This window comes from Nanorana parkeri, unplaced genomic scaffold (assembly GCF_000935625.1).
Source record: "Nanorana parkeri isolate BGI_ZX_2015 unplaced genomic scaffold, ASM93562v1 scaffold180, whole genome shotgun sequence".
NCBI lineage: Eukaryota > Metazoa > Chordata > Amphibia > Anura > Dicroglossidae > Nanorana > Nanorana parkeri.
In genome coordinates, this window is record NW_017306448.1 from 3,695,512 (window position 1) to 3,713,349 (window position 17,838).

Sequence of the window (17,838 nt, forward strand, 5' to 3'; positions counted from 1 at the left end):
TTTTAGTGCCTTCATCACCAACTGTAGAATCTGTTAAATCAATTCATGACCGAAAAATAGTGCCTGATATTAATGCTGGTTAAAGAGCAATAATATAAAAGATAAGACATAGGGGTAAAATCTAGGAGTAAAGAGTGCTACAAGTAAAATAAAAATTGTTTTGATCTACACTTAACCATTATGTTGCCACCAACATGTGTCATATGTCATACAGATATAAGATATATACTGTAAATATGTATTCATAATTTTCTAACTATTATTTCAGTCGAGTCCAGCCAAATATGAGATTATATAACACAAAATCCCAGAAGGGGGAGTGGACCCTCTTACCAATGCTCCTTGTGCTCCCTGTTTAATGTGCAATTATAGGTGCTCCTTGTGCTCCCTGTTTAATGTGCAATTATACACCTGACAGGCAGGGGAATCCTTTGTTTTTTTGCTGCATGAAGAGCCGGTAGGGAGATGTGTAAGGCCTCTGCATCTCCCTGCCCAGCTCTTAGTTAGCAACCTGGTATCCCCCAAGCTCCAGCAACCAGTGATGTGACTGGTTTGCCAGAAGCTCAGAGGCACACAAGCAAGAGCGCCCAGGTTGCTAAGCTGGATGGAGAGATGTGTTTGGCCCTTATACATCTCCTCATCTGGCTCTTGGCAACCTGGGAGGCTTTGGCAGGAAAGGGGGCAACAGGCACACTGCAACCTTAACCATGCGGCTCTGCCTGCCGCCCCCCTCGTGACCCAAAGAGATGCCGCCTGAGGCGCTCAAAGTACCTCATTATGGGGATGAAAGAGAAGGCTAGTTGCACTCCTTACCGGTAAAGCCCCGTGGTCGGGGAGGGGTGCTTAAAATGACTGCAGATGGCACCGCCAAATACAGATACTTGTAGAAACGTCACCAGCACACCGTAATCCTTATAGAATCCAAAATCGGAGATTTAATGCGAACTCATGTAAGGTACACAAGCGCTTTTGGGGCCATGCAGGATCCCTTCATCAGGCATAGCTATATCTATGATTTTGGACCCTATAAGGATTACCGTGTGCTGGTGACGTTTCTGCAAGTATCATTATAGGGACGGCCAGTGGCGGACCTAATAACCAAAGGGCCTTGGTGCAAGATTTTATCTTGGGCTCCCCTCCCAAGACGCTCGGGCTCGGGAGCAGATCACACTGGCCCCCAAGCCCCCCCGCCCAACGGTCTCTAATGTTGCAGCAGCGTGCTGGAGTCTGGAATAACCTGAGACCCTGCAGAGCACACCATAGATCCTGCATAGCCCACCTGAGACTCTCTATGGTGGGCGTGCTCTGCAGGGCCCCAGGTGGGCTGGTCGTCAGGGTCCCTTTCCCTGTACCTCTTCATAACTCTTCTTACCTGTTGCTGCTGGGGTCGGCCTCCTCCACCCCCTCCCCTGTCACCTCTGCCATTCTGCCCCCTGGCACAGCTGTTACCCTTGTAAGGGGCCTCTCAGGCTGGCCTGACCCCTCACATGGGTACCGGCCATACCCCCCTGATGGCGGACATCCCAACTCTCCCGAAAGCTCCGGGAGTCTCCCGCTATTAGATAGCGGCTCCCGGACGCCTGGGAGATAAACATTTTCTCCCGGGAAAGGTTTACTCTGCTTGATCGAGCAGAGTAAACCTTTCCCTGCTCTGTTTTTTTTTTCTGACATCGGAGCCGCCGGCAGTCAGCAGAAAAAATAATAAAATTAAAACAGCATAAGAATGAATAGCTAGATTGCTATTGGCTATTTCACTTTGCAATAGCCAATAGCAAACTAGCTATTGCACCCGCCCACTGCTGCTGTCCTCTTCTAGTGATTGACAGCAGCAGAGGGTGGGTGCAGTAGCTAGTTTGCTATTGGATATTGCAAAGTGAAATAGCAATCCAGCTATTCATTCTTATGCTGTTTTATTTTTTTTTTATTATTATTCTGACGGCAGCAGCTGTCAGAATACTAAAAAAAACAACCTGCAGATAGCAAAGAAGCTATTGCTTTCTGTGCTATCTGCCATCATTTCAGGGGGGTGCTCTCTTCCCACCCCACTCCCCCCGCGGATTGGGGGGGCAGAGGACTCCTCCCTGAAAGGAGAAGGGCACCTCCCTGAAATTGCTTTCTTCAGGTTGGGATCCCTGTGAGGGCAGTGTTCTATCAAAGTTTGTGACTATGTTAGAATGTGTGACCGTTCGCGTGGTCACACATTTTAACGTAATCCCGTCCAGTTTTTCGGGAGTGTAATGTGTGACCGCCAATAGGTCAAGCATTCCAACGCTTTCTCAGCCGTTTCCAGGGCAGATCGGCATCGCAAATCGTATGTTCAGAAGAGCTGATCTGCCCTGAAACAGCTGATCGGTCCTGAAATGTCACTTCTATCTGACTTTGTGACTGCGATCTCACATTCCACCCCACTCACAAAGTCGGATAGAAGTGACATTTCTGGACCGATCAGCAACACCACTTCTCTCCCGCCGCCTGTTACTAGGGACGTGGCCGGGAGAGGAGAACCCGCCCCTTTACTGAGTCGGTTAGTGTGGGATCCTGCACTGCCCCATATTGCAGGCCGAATGGCCAGTTCGCCTGGGGCAGGCGACGTCCCCCCCACCCCCTCCCCGCAACACCACTGCCGGGACCGCTGCCTCGCCGAGTGCTTGAAGGCTGCTCTGCTGTGCGGCCGGACGGACCCCAGCATCTCTATCCTTACCTTGCCACTGGTCTGGTGCCTGGGTGTGCTGGGCCCCACCAGGCTCAGGCCCCGGTGCAGCTGCACCGGCTGTACTGGTGGTAGTTCCGCCCCTGGGGACGGCCTGCTGACAGGGGTTCTAATTCTTCTCTACCTCATACAAGGCTAAAAAGGAAAGTTTTAGCTGGAGTTTCACTCATAAACAAAGCAGGTTATAGGTCTTTTCTGTGAAGATAAATGCCATAACAATCTAAATATAATTAGATACACAGATACATATAGGGCACAAAGCGCAATTACACAACTTAATATCGTCTAATTTCCATTTGTCAGTAAACCAAACACGCAGAATGACTTTAAGCTGCACAGCTGGCAGTATAAACTGTGTGTGTCTCGTATTTATATGCTGTATTCACAGCTAGCGGATTAAAAGGTCAGGTTTACACAATCCTGCAGTTGATTTTCCTATTTTATGTTTGGTTGAGTATATAGAGTTTTTTCTCTTTCGAAGGGAAAATTCGTGTAAGCGCTGTAAAAAAAGTAGTCTGTCTCTGCCAAACACTATTAATTGAGGGCAACTGGTCAACATCTATATAATAGAACTGTCTCTTCTGATATAAAGCCGAGAATATGAATTGTTCTAGAGCCCAACCGGAGCAGACGCACAATATAAATGTGACTGTGGTATATAAGGAAATGCATTCACTTGTGAAGGTAATATATACTGGTGATTAGAGGCCAGCTGTATTCTATATGGAAGCAGTACCGTAGAAAGACAAAATAGGAGAGGAGAAAATAGAACTATGACTGGCAATGTTCCATTCATACCCCAGTTGTCTCTGCCAAATACTACATCCTAATTCTTAAATGCATACTATATATTATATATTTAAAAATAATATATTTCATACCTTTCAGATATCTTTTTAGTGTTGGCATTTGTGCAGATTCCAAGCTAGTGTGAGCAGTTTGAGAGTGAAACTATAGTGTCAAACTGAGGGAATGACTGAGCTTCCTTTCATTAACATATAGGGATGCACGGATAGTGATACTAGTATGGGTGCCGATACCGCCCAAATGCTCTCTGATACTTACCCGATACCGGAACTTCCGGTATCATAATGCCAGGCGAGTCATTGCACGCCGCCTGGCTTCCTGATTGGCCGGGAAGCCAGCTCCATGCTCCCTCGTCACCAGAGAGCATGGAACTGACTTCACGGCCAATAAGGAATAAGGCTCCCAGATTGGTTGGGAAGATGGCTAATCAGGAAGCCAGGCAGCGAGTCGCTACCCGTCCTGGGGCATGCTGATTGGCCAGAGAGCAGACTCTATGCTTCCTCATTACCTGATGACGAGGGAGCATGGAGCTGGCATCCCGGCCAATCAAGATGCTGGGCTGCGTGTAATAACTCGCCTCCTGGCTTCCTGATTGGTCGGGAAGCTGGCTGGGCGGCGAGTCGTGACCTGCCCCCCGGCTTCCTGACTGCCCTAAAAGCCAGTTCTATGCTTTCTCGTCACCTGGTGACAAGGGAGCATGGAGATGGCTTACTGGCTAATCAGGAAGCTGGGCAACGAGTCATTGCATGCCACCCGGCTTCCTTAATGGGACTTATGCTATTGGTATTCGGTATCGGCAACGGTATTGGTGCATACCTATTGACATACAATGCTTCTAAGTCTGTAACCCTTTGCTACAGCAGACAGTTATCAAATCTAGTTTAAAACTGATAATGAGATCTGCCAGTACAGTACAGGCAGCGGTAATTAGAGTAAACATAACTTTCCACAGCCCCCTTCCAACCATTACATGGGGGGGCTAGGTAGGATTTTTAAGGTGGTATAAAGCACCTAAAAATGTAGCAGAATTTTTCATTTTTTTTTTTATCATGCAATGGGAACATTTAACGAATGGGAACATTTAAGGAATATAAAGTAGGTGTTATCTCAATTTGGCTGCAAATGTGGCAATATACTTTATATAAAAATCTCAAACAACTGTTCTTTCAAAATTCACTATTGAGAATAAATCCTTGATGTTTAAAATGTAATTGTTCATTTTTAGAAATATTAGAACCACTGGAGAAAAAAATAATGTATTATTATATTATATATTATTGTTATATATATTGTAAAGCGCTGTGCAAACTGCGCAAACTGCGCTATATAAATCTATAAATCCTGTATAATAATAATAATAATAATAACTGTATGCAGTATGTGATACAGAAAGATATTTGATAAATGTCAGAATATAAGTGTTTTCATGACTGTGGTACTTTAACAGAATTTTCCCTGCCAACTAAAGAAATGTTCAAGTGTGACGGTGGCCCATCAATTCTATTTCTTCAAATAAAAAGACACAGGTAGCCATGTCTGAAAACATCACTTAACGGGCGACTTTTGTGTTAACCATGGCACCTTTCTGGCAAGAGGAAGAAAGCTCATTCATACGAGGAAATGAAGCGTCAAAACGGCTTCACAACATTTCCCACCAAAGACGAAATAATTCGAGCATACAGCAATTGAAATGCTCAGCTGCAAGCCTCCATTCCAAGAGGAAGTCCGCAAGATTTGTTCAGCAACTCCAAATATCCTGGCCTTGTCAGCTGTGGTACAGGCCTCTGCAAGCTCCTCTGGCAGAAGAAGGGAAATCACACTTGCCACACATTTATACATAGGTGCAGCTCCTTCATTAAGTCTGGAAAAACAAGTTTTGAATAGGACCCAGACTGTTGTTATGATAGAGAAAGAAGCCAAGAATGTTCAGACGGATCCACGGGATAGCGAAGTGCATGAACCTCAGCTCATTAAATGTGCAGACCAACTTATCATTCACCACAGCTGCAAAACACACAACCCACTGAACCCTTTAATGCAAGCTTTTAACTGTTTCTCTCTTGAAGAATATGAAACAATACCACTTTATGATGAGCAAAGCTTGTATCAAATGCTTTGCATAAAAAATAGTAGAAAATAGTAGAAAATATAATTTTCATTCTTTCTTATTTTTTTCTAATTAAGGAGTTTTGTCAAGACTGGCTGTTGTGCCAATCAATCATCCTCTCCCTTCCTGGTGAACGATATACATTGCGGGGACTTTAGAAAACATTTTGAAGATTTATAACTTCCTCCATTCTGGAGATATTGCTGATTGCTTCACTCTGTCCCTTCTCAGACTGATTTCCAAATGGAATGGTCTACCTTCATTATAACCATCTAGAGCAACCTTAGTGTTGTAATGAGAAAAGCTGCATCATCTGCATCACTTTAAGCCAGGTAGCTAATGATCCCTAAAAATTACATGCATTTGCCAAGTGAGGCACCACTGCCCCCCTCCTTCCTTGTGCACCACCTTTCCTGCTCTCCTTTCCTCCCTCCCAGTACTACCCCTGGATCATATTGCCCCCTATTGTGTTTAGTCCCCTCCCTCCCCCCTACTTTATTTAGTTATTTTTGATTTGTGGCTCCTTTCACAGCTCCTAACCTTTTCTCTCCATGACAACCCCAAACGATTCAGAACCATAACCACTGTTGACATTCTCGCTCATTGTTCTTTGAGGTTTTTTATTGCCTTTTGAAAAAATATGTACTGGATGTAAAATGAAAAACTCAACGAGAATCTAAAGTGCCAAAAATTACAGCTAGCACCTACCTTTTGAGGTTTTCTCTAGATGTTGTCAATGGAGTTGATCCCTAAAAAAAATCTATTTGTTCCTAGATTGGGCAGGTTGGTTCCTGATATCTATAATAAAGTGACACTAAACAAAGGAATGAAATCTTAAAAATAAATTCAAGTACCTTAACTATTAACAAAAATAGACATATGCAGACATATTAACAAAAATGTATCTATTTGTGTATCACTCGGCTGTAGATCCTCAAATCATCTCTGAATTGGTGCTGACACTGTCCTTCCTTCTAGAGGGTGGCTATGTTTGTTCCCCATGGTCCCTGTGTATGTTGTAAAGTAGCCACCGCTCAAAGCTCACTTCTGCGATGGACTACAATTTCAATACATATGAGTAAACTAAACATGATATTGTTGTCCATGATGAGAGCGAGCTTGGAGCGGTGGCTACTTTACAACATACACAGGGACCATGGGGAAGAAAAGTAGCCACCCTCTAGAAGGAAAGACAGTGTCAGCACCAATTCAGAAATGATTTGAGGGTCTATAACCGAGTGATACACAAATAAGATTTGTTTTTGTTAATATGAATGTATTTTTACGTTTTAAAGTGACATTAAAGTCAAAATTTGTTTTCCCTCCCCCCAATGTTAAGTAAAACACTTACCTTAAATGATGTCTCTTATATATACACCTAGACCTGGAACTTCATAGCTCCCTACTGTCCCTAAATTGCAGGGACTGTCTCTCTTTTGAAACCAAATCCCTCTGAGACAGGTATAAAATCGCATACTATTTAGCTGTACTATTATTAGATTGGTTAGTTTCCATTTAAATTCTAATATAAATATAGAGGTGTGTTCCTTGAAGTGACATTAAAGGCAAACATGTTTTCCCTCCCCCCAATGTTAATGTCAGCACTTACCTTTAATTATGTTTCTTAATCTGATCTTCTTCTTCTTTCCCGTTCTTTTCAGCCTTCTCTCCAGTGCTGCTGCGGGTCTCTGATCCAGCGCTGACTCCTCTGTCCTTGCTGGCACTTCCTGTCCCACGATGTCTGCATGCGGGTGAACGCGTCCATAGACTTCCCTTGCGTCTCTCTTCGTCTCCCAGATGAAAATCCAAACTGCACATGCGCCCGCCCCAAGATGCTTTGCGGCCGCCCGAGCAGTTTCGGGTTTTTGGATGGGAGCACGCGTCGAAGACATCGGTAAGTTGCAACCGTTTTGCAGCTAGCTGTAGATATATGCAAAAAAAACGGAGGGTTTAGATACCCTTTAACTCCTGAGTTTAGTAAAGGTTTAATTTGTCCATCCCTGTCTTAATGTAAATTACGCTCCTATTGCGAGGGATGTCTAACTTGTGGCACTCACAGAAGCTGAACAATAAAATATATTGGGAAGCTCTGTATACATACATTGTACATAAAGTCTGCAAGTCGTCAAACTCCAAGATAATGCAAAAGGTAATTTTTTTTTTACAGTTTAAAAAAAACAAAGTGGCTGAAGATTGAAATGTAAAGGTCATATTAAATAGCATTGCATTATAAAATTGGCTGTGTGGCAGTTATATCTTTTTTGGGGGAAAATAAAGACTTGCTTTAAAGAGAATCAGTCAGTCACAGTTGGACTGCAACAATTTAAATATACAGTTATTATATTTATGCAGCTTTTCTTATCTTATATTGGATTTATATCAGCCAGACATCCGGCATTTACAGATTGGGAAGTCATCAGTGGCAGCCTCAATGTTACTCTTGGAGGACATGTTTTTACATGGCAGAGTAGTGGAACTGCTTTTTGTAATGAAAGCTGCATCAATTTCATGTGTAGGTGCCCAGATGAACACTGACACAACCTCATCCTTAACCTCCAGTTCCTATGGTGTATGCAGGTGAAGAAGGGCACTGCCATTATCCTCTGAGGCCAGCCCCTGTACTCACCTTGATGCACATGTTGGATTTAAAAGATAAAAGCAGCACAGAGAGTAAAAACACTTCATGACCCCAGGTTGGGTAGTGGACCCCATATGGCACAGGCAGCGGAAAGTTACATTTCTCTGAATATAGTAGGTGAAGTAGAAGAAGACTACTGATAGCTAGAGATAGGCAAAATTGGGAGTTTCGGCTGAAAATTTTGTTAGCCAACAAAGTCATGTAATGAGCAAATCAGTGCTGTCATAGTGAATGCATGCCTATGTTAGAAAAAAAAAAAAGCCATGTGATTATATTGTCAAGCAAATTTCACCTATGCAGCCCATATGGCGAAAATTGAAATCAAAACTCTTCCAAAGTTTACTTTTCCTTGACATTACTCATGGAAGCCAATTCAATATGTTTCTAAACAAATTGGTTGATATGAGCAAACCTTAAAGTAGTGATATTACCCATGGTAGTCAATTTCAACATGTATCTAAACAAATATAGTTGGTTTTATATGTAGCCAACCCTTTCTACTGTATAAATATTTGAAAATAAGTAATACAATTACTGCGGGATATATATAAACAGTATAATGAGCACTCTTGGAAGTTCATCATTGAATTCATGTACACAGGGCCATCCTTGTAATAAGGAAGCCTGAGGCGGCCAAGAGCTGGGGCAGCCAAAAGCTATTAGTAACCTGTGACGCTCAGTCCAGATCACTGACGTCATCAGTTGCCAGGGAGCTGAGTGAGCGGGACACTCTGGCTGGCATCCTGCCTAGCTCCTGGAAACCAGTGACATAAGTGAGCTGTGCGGGTCTGGACAGAGAGCAGCTAACAGCACGACTCTCTGTCCATCTCTGTCCTCCGCATCAGGCTTAAACAATAGACAGTTGTTGAGGAAAGATGGACACAAGAACTATGGTCCATAAGAGGGAAAGTCCTTCCAAAAGAAGGTCACAAGCTGTGAACATGGATTGAAAAACGGCCCACTGACTCAAGAGCTCAAACTAGACGCAAAGTATTTCTGTCATGGCACAGTGAGTCTTTCCTACAGAGCAGATTCCTGGGTTCTTTCGACATGTAAACCAAGCATCCCCAAATATTTTCATATACTTATAAGTAATATTGTATAACCAACTCCACTTGCCCAGCATATTCCATGATATATATGGGCTTCAGGGACTTTCAAAGGCTCCAAAGTAAATATTTAACTATGAAAACTATATGAAAATGTCACTGCAATTATATATGTGTCACCAGGCTGCCTTGCATAAAGCCTGCTGTAATAACTTGCAGTGAGAACATTCATTGACTTAACACCTTGTCTACACTTATAATATTTCTTTAAGATGTTAATTTCGAGCTTAACACACATTTTCAAAGAATCACTCGATCAGCGGAACCCAAATATCACACGGTACGCAATGTTTTCTGCTTGCAGACCTTGATTAGCAAACTGCTGGCTCATACATTAACCAGATGCCAGCACGGAAAAGAATAAGGGATCAGAGTGGAGTGAGAGAACGGTTCTTCAAATATTCATGCAAAGAATAGGCTCTGTACAGCTTTTCCTGATGAACAGAATGATACAACACTTTCAAAAGCTAAAGCTGGATTTTTGTGAAGGCTGTAAGTCGGATACACACAGCACATATTGTCACTCGTTTTCCGGGAACATCCTAGACCTTATGTTTTCAGCAGGGAAATCAAGTCTGAGAAGAGCAATCATGATTTTGCTTAAATAACCGCAGAGTCTACACAAATACATCCACTTCAGACAGATATAAAAAGAAAGCACTCTTCAATGTATCTGTGTATTCCTTTAAGAAACAGTTACATATGTTGCTGCATACAACTAACATAAATACCTGAGGGCAGGTTCACACCATTTTCCGGACCAGATCTGGTCTGAAAAATGGTGTGAACCTGCCCACAGTTGCGGAATGAACTGCGCTGGTGTGAACAGAGGCCAGAAATAGCATAGGGATACATTAGGATGCATTTTGGGTCCGGAAACAATCTGGTCTGATCTGGAGATGATCTGGATGTGGTGTGAATGGGCCCTGAATCTGTCTTGATATCAGCCTCTGCCATCACCTGGGAACAAAGGAGCTCCCAGTCTGGGAGGGGCAGCACTAGAAGCCAATCCGGCTCTGCTACATGCACATGTGGCGACAGTATACAAGCTGACAGGAGAAAAGGGAAGAGTGAGCAGAGTTGACTCCTTTGTGTTCCTTAAAGTAGTATTAAACTCTCAAAATGTTTTACAATAATTAATCCAGAGCAAGCAAATACACATTGCCCAGCAAAAGTATTTCATTAAATTTTCGTCTAAACACTTACAGTCATCATGTTTCTGAACAGCTCAAACTCTCTCAGCTTGACTTCCCTGAACTTCCTGTCCTGTACAAGACAGGGACAAAGCAGTCTCCAGCAGCTGTCCATCTACTAGTTTGGAGAAGGGAGGAGCAGGGTGAAGGGGATTGGCTTGCCTTGCTGTGCCTGTATGTTTGTAAAGACACACACAGCTTACTAACACACAGAAGGGTGGCTCCATAGGACCCTGCAAGGGAAAGGAACCACTCTAAAACAAGATGTCAGGGCCACTGCTCGGGGGACCACTTGATTCTGCATCAAAGAGCAGCATCCATTGTAATTTATTTAAACAGCATTTGGAATAGCTTAAAAATCTCTTAATATTATTTTATATCTAATTGCTGTCACCCTCCTGACTGTTCTGTATGGCAGAGGTATATGAATCATAAAGTGGTTAAAAGTGATTACCAATTCTTTTGCAGGTGATACAGTTCACATATGTTTATTCAACTGTATTTTTGGCCATCTGCTGCTTAAGGTTAAAATGATGTAAGTACAGTAAAAGAAGAACTTTACCCAAAATTATTGATTTATTTTTTACATTTCTGATGGTTAAACCACCTGACATTTTTTTCATATCTTTTGGACACTATTGGGATGTTGTGAGTTATGATCTGTTGAGTCCTGAGGTCTGCACAAAGTGCATGGGGATACCTAAAACTCCAAGTTGGACAGTAACAGTGCCAGAACAATAGCAGGAAGTCTACAGCAGTCCACAAGGGAAATAAGGGGGATGGCTTAGGTTATAACTGAAATATTTCTTTTTGGTGGACTAAAATTTTAGCATAATCTTGTGGCAACTGGTTAGAGCATTGGGTTGGGGAATGTCTATTTTGTAAAAGCTTATTTTCATGACTCTAGTACTTCTATATCACATTTACTAGAAATAACTTTAGAACACGATAATGCTTTTAAAACATTGAGGGATTCACGGCAGATTGGAAATGTAACCTTCTCCCTGTCATCACACGTCAACATCAGTGTAAACATTTGTCGTGGGACCAGGGGTGCCCCCTTACCTGGTTGGTATCTTAGTGCCCGGCGGCAGGGTTTCGGCTGCGCGTGAGCGTGTTCGTGGTGTGCATGCGACCTATTAGTCAGTTCAGGTGCTGATCATTCACAGTGAGGGCCTCATTGGCACACCTACCTTCCCTTCCCATCCCATTGGCTTCCGGGGGTTGGAAGCTTCCTCATTGATACGATAATGGGGGGGGCATTCCTGCGCCTTGCTGGGTTTAAATCCAAGTCAGGGACCCTGACTTGTTGCTGAGTTATTCTGCATGAATCCTGTGCAAGTACAAAGCGTCATTCCCTTTTCCTGCTCCTGATCTCCTTTCCCACCATTCGGACTCCCTGGTTATTGACCCCCGGCTTGTCTTCTCGTTATCGATATTTGCTGCCTGCCTGGACCCAGACTGTATTCTGACTATGCCTTTTGGACTTCCCATCTTGTACCTTCACTACGGACTTGTATCCAGCATTGTTCTCTGCTATTGGGGTCCACTCCAGCCCTTGACAACATTGCTCTGTTTACAGTAAGGCAGTGTGCATCTGCAGTTTTGCTGTAGACAAGGAGTGAGAACAAGAAATGTTTCACATGCCTGTTTGATTAAATCTCTTAAGTGCCCAGAACCACATTCAATCATTTTAATGCTACACTGCACTCATGCAGTTATTAGAGACCACAAACTACTAGATGCAAGAATCCCCTGTGAAGGTTTAGCTATCGTGTACAGAAAATATGTCTTCAGATTAGAAAACAATACCCTTAAAGCTGAACTCCAGGTAGCTATAAAGGACAAAAATGAATATAGCTATGTATTCATCAATACATCATTAATTATCATGAATGATTTACATCCTGCCACACAAGATGGTTAACGCTAGCATGCAATATCATTCAAATGTTACGAAGAAAACACTATTACTGTAACACAAGCAGCTATGGTATACTACCATCATGATCCCTCTAATGTTGCCATGGAAACATTTTTACAAAAAGTTTACACTGTCTGTAATATTTTAGACTTCTGTCCTCAAAAAAACTAAATTTGAATTGGAAACTCAGGCTGTACGATGACATTTTTACATATTGAATGTTTCAGCGGCTGTCTAAGCAATCTACAGTATACAGAAACATGTGCTGGTATCTCTAGGTATCTGTTTTTATTCTCTATACTTGCATTCAATAAATACTCAATAAATTAAATAAATACATGTAGATTGGAGTCTTCCAACACAGGTTTGTCAGTGCTGTCGTAGTGTTAAATATAATGCTGGAAGCCATCTCTCAATCCTAAATTTGTTTAAAAAACTCTGAGCAAAAAAAATATAACCCTTGCAGTGGGGCTTCCCCTGCACTGCAAGGGTTAAGAGCTTGTTTTGTCTAGGGAACTACAATAACAGAGATTAACTGACCCGAACTGTCATCCCGGCTAGCTCCTAAACCAGTCCATGCAGCCTGTCTCCTCCTCCGCTCCAGCAAAGAAATGTCCCTCGGTGTCTTGACATCCTATTCACTATAAAGGATGTGATGACCCACAGGAACGTTGGAGCAGAAGGGGAGCGAGGCTGATGGGACCGATCTAACAGCCAGACTGGATCACGGTTCAGGTGAATGCAACTTTGTTATTTTAGCTCCCTAGACAAACCGAGCACTTAACCCTTGCAGTCTAAGTCTGCAAGGGCTAAGATTTGGTTTGCCCGGAGTGCTTATTTCAAGAACTTAAAGACCAATTCTGGGCTATTTTTTTATATGGCTCCCTAAGCAGTGGTAAAGAAGAAGCTCAGGCTACACTACTTACCTTCAATCCAGAGCTGTCCCACACAATACCACTCCTCTGCCACAAGATGGCCTCAGTCTTATGGGTAGAATGATGCCTGCCTCATTCAAAATACTAAAAACATACCGTTGGTGCAGTACTCTGGGTGGGTGGGTGGGTGTATAAAAGACCAGTAACCCTGCCCAAGGAGAGAGCACCAATGACTGGTCTTTATTACAGGAAGCTCCTGCACAGAGGCATAGTTTCACACTGGATTACTGCTCAGATCTGGAAGAAACACAAAAACCACAACAAGATTCAACTAAAAATACACATGACTTATCTATTTAGATATTATTTGCATATCCCAGAGTTCAGCTTTAGGCTCTGTCCATTTTGTATATGGTCACTGTAACCAAGATAATTTGAACAACAAAATCTGATAGCATAGTATGGTTGTGAAATGCTGAATGCCAGACAGCAAATGCTATCAAAACCTATTTTTGATCACCTTTGGTATTAAAATAGTATTAAACTTTTTTTTATTCAAAAATGAATCCATATCAAATAATTATACATTGTCCAGCAAAGTATTTCTTTATATTTTTGCCCAAACACTCACAGTCATCATGTTTCCAAATAGCTGAGTCCAACTCTCTTAGCTCAAATTCCCTAAACTTCCTGTCCAGTACAAGATCACAGGTCTCCAGTAGCTGTCCATCTATTAGTTAGGAGAAGGGAGGGGGAAGAAGGAAGATGCAGGGGGAATGGGGGGGAGTGGCTTTCCTTGCTGTGCTTGTTTGTTTGTGTAGACACGCACAGCTTACTAGCACACAAGGGTGGTTCCATAGGACCCGGCAAGAGAAAGGAGCCACCCTAAATCAGGATGTCAGGGCCAGTTCTCAGGAGCCCAGCTGATTCTGCAGGAAAATAAGACTTATAAACATCAAGAAGCAGCACCCGTTGTGGATATAATCAGCATCTGAAATAGCTTAAAAACATTTTGACTTTAACATCACTTTAAAAGTCAGGCATGTGACAAGAGTAGGCCTTAAAGACAATGCTTCCAAAATGCACTAAAACCTAGATCACTGGTAGAACCACATACATCGTCTAACTCCCCTATATCCACCCTTCACAGAATAGCCTATAACCTCCCCCTGATGTTTTTCCGATCTATTAAAAAGAATTGTTTCAGGCTGTTTTCCCATTTGCATTAGACTGAGAAAATGTTCCTACTTGGGTACCTCTATGAATATGTTTTCCCCATACAATATCATCCTGTAAAAATATTTTGATCCGAAAATGTTTTTTTGTCCTCTCTTCACTAATTGAACATAATACGCTGCACAGATGATTTCAGTGCTTATTTGCTGAAGATAAATAACTCACACTTATCGGTATTGTTAAAGATTAAGTGAATATGGTTAAGAGAATTATGTTCCTAACAGCTACATCGCAGACATATCTACACAACGATGGTGGTTTATGCACTAAGCCAGCTAAGACCTGAGCATAAAAGTATCTTTGATCCTAGATTTCTAGTGGTTAAGGGAATGGATGAAGAGCCATAAAATTTTATTAAAATGTTAAAGGTCAAGTCACGGTTCTCAGCTAATGCCAAACTGTGGAATCCCAGCCATAAAGGGGCATAAATCACATAGTAAGGCAAACCAACATATGACCAAGGGGGGAATTTCTGTCTCTAAGTACATAGGATAAACATATATTTATTTAATTAACCATTAAACTTGACATTTTTAAAACCTGACATATTATATGACATAAATCTAGTTTCTTTTTTCTTTTATCAGTGGATTTTTTTTGGTCTGACAACTATAAGTGTTCACGTGCAACAATTGAATCATAAACCTAATCAACCCCACAATAAAACAGCTAACCTCAACCTTTACCCTTTTACACAGGGAACAGCACCATAAATAGCATCCCAGGACACACATTAACAGAAAAACCAAGAGCCACAGCAATTTATTAATGGGTCATTCTACCCAGGAGTAATATTTTCATTGCAGGTTGAGCATAGTAAGCTGAGGATGCCTCTGGCTTCTTATATTTCTTCAATACTCAAACGACAAGACCTCCCTGCCATTATCCATACCCTGTCCAGATCTTTCTGGAACATTTGGGTGTCTCTGCTAACCCTAACGTTTTCCAGCATTTCCCGTTACATTCCCCAAAAATATAAAATAGTTAAAAAAGTTCAACCAGAAGAGAGGTACCCCTCATACTGGCCACAGCGGGGTGGGGGGGTGTAGACCTGGAAACTGAAGCAGGGAGATCTCACCATCTCAAGGGTCCTCGAGAGATATAAGAAACTTCTGGTGGTTTAACTCCACAGTGTCTAACAAAAACTGAAATATCAGTTTTGGGTTCATGTCCATGTGACCACCCATCCACCAGTGACAAAACTGTAAATGACAGTACAACACAAAGCAAAGTTTATCACTGGACAGCACACTTAGTTGCCAGGAGGATGAAACTTCCTACGCCTGTACAATCAAAAAAGGTAAATACAACCTTTAACTTCCATCTGGCATGAAGAAGTAATCCACAACAATGTCTAGTAAATTAAAAAATGGTACAAACTTAATAGAGAAAATATATATAGTGGTTCCTGGTGTACTGGGAAGGGATGAGTCTTTTTTTCAAAATAAATGCTTTTTTACAATGTGACTGCAATGCACTGCAAATGAAAAGACCCACAATGACTTACATTACATCATAGCTCCTGACATACTTGACATTACAGATCCATGAATGAAGGGAAAATCAGCCATGGCCACCTTGACCAATCAAACATGAACAGCTAATATTGTAAAAAAGTTTGACCTTGATACAAGTCTGTACTGCAGTCATGCTTTTCTGTTTCTAAATAGTAAAAGGGGATTACCGTTCCTGGAACAGTCTAAAATAGTTTGCAGATTTTTATGCTAATTGTCCATTAATATACCCATGTAGCTCCATGCAAGGCCTCTTCAAGGGCATTATACCAATGTCAACCTCGGACAGTTTATTGAATGATAAGGAACTGATAGGTTAAGAGGACTGCTAAAATGTTTGAAGGGCGTAGCTTATGATGACCATACACCAGTAGCATTTTGTTAAAAAAAAAAAAAAATTATGACCATTCATTTGATTTCTTAATAGTGTGTAGGGTCTAACTGACGTTCATTTTTTACCCTAATGACGATAACTTGAAGGAGCAGGATGGATTTCTTATCTGTATGAATAAAATTCTAATCGTGAATGCGATTTTCATTTTAGGAAAAGAAACCTATATTAAATATCTGGGATTCCTTTCAAGTAGAAGGTCTGGACGAATTTTTTAGGGACTTTCGATTGAAATTATTCAACTTAATGATGGCAAGATTGAATGTCCTGATGAGCAATTTTTTGAATGAAATTCTAACAGTGGTGTAGTGGTGAGCGCTTTTGCCTTGCAGCACTTGGTTCCTTGGTTTGTATCCCGGCCAGGTCACTATCTGCAAGAAGTTTTCATGTTCTCCCTGTGCTTGCGTGGGTTTCCTCTAGGTACACTGGTTTCTTCCCACATTCTAAAGACATGTTGGAAGGTAAAATAACTTCTGTTTAAATTGTCCCCATACGTATGCATGTGAAAAAGGGACCCTAGATTGTAAGCTTCTTGAGGGCAGGGACTGAATTTTGATACAGGAAACATGTCAGGAACCTGAGATGGTTTGCTTCCTTTATCCCTATTAACTGCATTATACGCACTTAATTTGTATAGTGTTATGTATGTCAGCTACAGTATGGAGTGCAGTGCATAGTATGTCACAGCTGAAGCACATATGTATTTCCTCAATGTAAATCTCAATATTTCGGGAACATTTTAAAACTTTTTTTAATGAGGAAAATAATAAATGGCAACATTCTTAAGGAATGTGCAGTTTCTACAGTATATTTGATTATGTATTATACTTTAAGACATTGTTAAAATCCTACCTAAGTTTTCCTTCTGCCTTATCCAGGAAGCTTTAGTCACAATATATGCGCATTTAGTTGCCATGACCAGAATCATTGTCTTCTTATAACGACTGTTCTGCCTCCCACCATGCATGAGTCACATATCAATAAATGTATATGTTTTTTAACTGATCCTGCAGGTAAATGATGCAATTAAACTCCATGGAGCAGGACACATCCAAACGTTTGATATAATGGCCTTTAACTCGCTTCAAACACAGCCACATAAATACTAGACGCTGGAGAGGCACCTCCTGCAGATCTTGAAGTCGTTTTAGGCAACGTGACACGTCTACCATTTCAGATCCCAGAATTATATTTTTCCTTAGAATTAACTACCTTACGTCCATGGCCGTTTGTGAACGGCCAGATGGACGTCTGCTCAGAGCGGGAGGGCGTCTTAAGACGTCCTGACTTCAACAAAACTCCCCACCAAGAGGTACAGAGGACTTTTCAAGCCG